The sequence below is a fragment of the Notamacropus eugenii genome, chromosome 1, assembly GCF_028372415.1.
Source record: "Notamacropus eugenii isolate mMacEug1 chromosome 1, mMacEug1.pri_v2, whole genome shotgun sequence".
In the NCBI taxonomy this organism is placed as follows: Eukaryota; Metazoa; Chordata; class Mammalia; order Diprotodontia; family Macropodidae; genus Notamacropus; species Notamacropus eugenii.
This window is the reverse complement of record NC_092872.1, coordinates 565,000,205-565,002,590: the sequence shown is the minus strand read 5'-3', so window position 1 is coordinate 565,002,590 and position 2,386 is coordinate 565,000,205.

Below are 2,386 nucleotides of genomic sequence, written 5' to 3'. Positions count from 1 at the left end.
AACATCTCACATCAGCAAGTTTTAGTCTTGGTCCTGGTGGCTGCAAATGTTGTACAAACAGATGAATTAGAAACGTTTCAGAGGTCCCACTGATTTCATTAAATCTGTAAACATCTTGGAGCTCCTGGTTTGTTCATATTGGAGGTATTTAATTTTAGTGGTGGTTTAAGGAGCACCAAGTGGAATAAAGTTCATATAAATTAAACTAAGTTTACCTCTGTGAGCTGATCACTAGTTCAGAGAAACTCACTGGAGCCATTGGGCATCACTAAGGAAGAATGATAAAAAATTGCCTTCATCTGCATTATAGCACATAACCCAATATAAAGAAGGAATTCAAGTTTAATTAGAGCCACGATGTGGGTGCTTAGTGGTCTGCTTTTGCCATAAGTAGATTAAATATTCAATGGAGACTTTTGAGGAGGGACATAGAATAAAAAGAAAAACAGTATGGATACATAGCATGAGTCAGTGGAAAGAACACCAGATTTGGATTCAGACAATCTGGGTTCAAATCCTATCCTTGGCTCTTACTATCTGTGTGACTTAGACAAGCTATTAACCTTACAGGGTTTTAGTTTTCTCGTATATAAAATAAGGAGGTTGAACTAAATGATCCCTACAGTGTTTCCCAGTACTCCAACTATAATCTATAAGATGGATGAAACATAAGGGTAAGAATTCCTGGGTTTCAAGTCCTAGCTGTCACTTGTTTAGGTTCATAGCCTTGAGTGAATAATTCCACCGATCTGTGCCTTTATTTCTGTGTACCTCCACTACTCCTTGAGGAAAATGAGAGTATTAGAGGAGAAAATTCATAGACAACCAAGAAAACAGGTCCGAGGGAGTAAAAGGACAGAAGAGATAAATGTCTGTTGGCTCACTGGGATAAGAGGAAAGATGACTGGAAAAAGTAGCTCTGATTTAGATTTAGGAAGTGACACATGACTAAATTTGCTAATGAGAGCTGTTATATCAAGGGTAGCAAGTGCTAGGAGACTGGAGTCATTTGGGATTGGGTAGTCAAGTAACCTTGCCCTGAAATTCATCACATCTATTGGGAAAAGAGTGCATGCTAATGTAATATACCTCTCTCCTCTTGGCAGGGAGAGTCAAAGAAATACTAGGACAGAATGTTGTACACCTTGACAGATGAGATCACTTCATTGACCATTTTTGCATAATTGTTTTTCTTTGTCACAATGGAGGGTTCAATTCAGGAGGAATGAGGAAAGAAGGATTTCCAGAAATGAAGATGAATAGAAAACAAAGATATCTATAAAACTTAAATTTTCAAAAAGACTAATGGAAAAGAATCCATAAATTCTGGTTGAGTGAAGGGAAAGTTACCATAAAAATTCATTTGGTAAGACTGTAGCAAGTCCTTCTAGGGAATGTGATCTTAAAGTCATATAGCCTCAATTCTGAAAGAGACTTTAGAGATCTAATAGTCCCATCCCTTCATTTTCATTTACAAGGAATGTTAAGGCTCACAGAAACTTGGTGACTTGCCCAATTTCAAACAATTCATTAATAACAGAACTAGGATTTGAAACTTAGTCCTCCACAGTCCAAATCTAGAGTCTTTTTTTCACTATGTAACACTGTCAGTCCCAGAACCCACCATCTCTTCATTTCTCCTAGAAATGCTCTCAGTTGAAACAAGCCAATAGAGAACATTAATCTTAATTTTAAGGAGTTAGAGAAGATGGTAGCATTAGGAAGTAGAAGGAGCAGTTGAGTGTGAAGAATAAAAGCTTTCTTTTCAAATGTTGCATGACCTTAAGCAAGTCACTCCATCTTTCATGGTCTCAGTTTCCCCTCTTTTAACTAGAAAAATGAGGGAATTGCCTCAGATCATCTGTAATAGGGTTTTTTCCATCTGTGGCTAGTATCATTATCATCTGTAAAATAGGAATAATTACAGTATACATGATGCATATTTATAATTCATACACACATTGTTAATACACCCTGGGTGTAAGCATAACAAAACAAAACTCTAGGTTTAAAAATAGACCCAAGAGTTAAGCTTCAGAAGTTACACCACCAGAATGCACTCAAATTTTGCCATTTTCTTTTAAAACTTAACATAAATCCCTGTTGCAATCCTTTGATATGGAGTACTTTCTCTATAGCTACCCTTGGACCAAAACCAAGAAGTTAACAAGGGAGAAAACAAAGTGAGTGTATACACAAAGAACATATGCTCCTGATATTGGTCCCCACATTACTTCACCATGCCACTTGATCATTGCCCAATACACTGTCTCAAAGAGGAAATAATGGTGTCAATCATTATTATCAATAATAAGAACAACAAAAGATAAACTCAAAGGAAGGAACCAAACTATAAGTTAGAAACTAGAAAATAACTATTACCAAG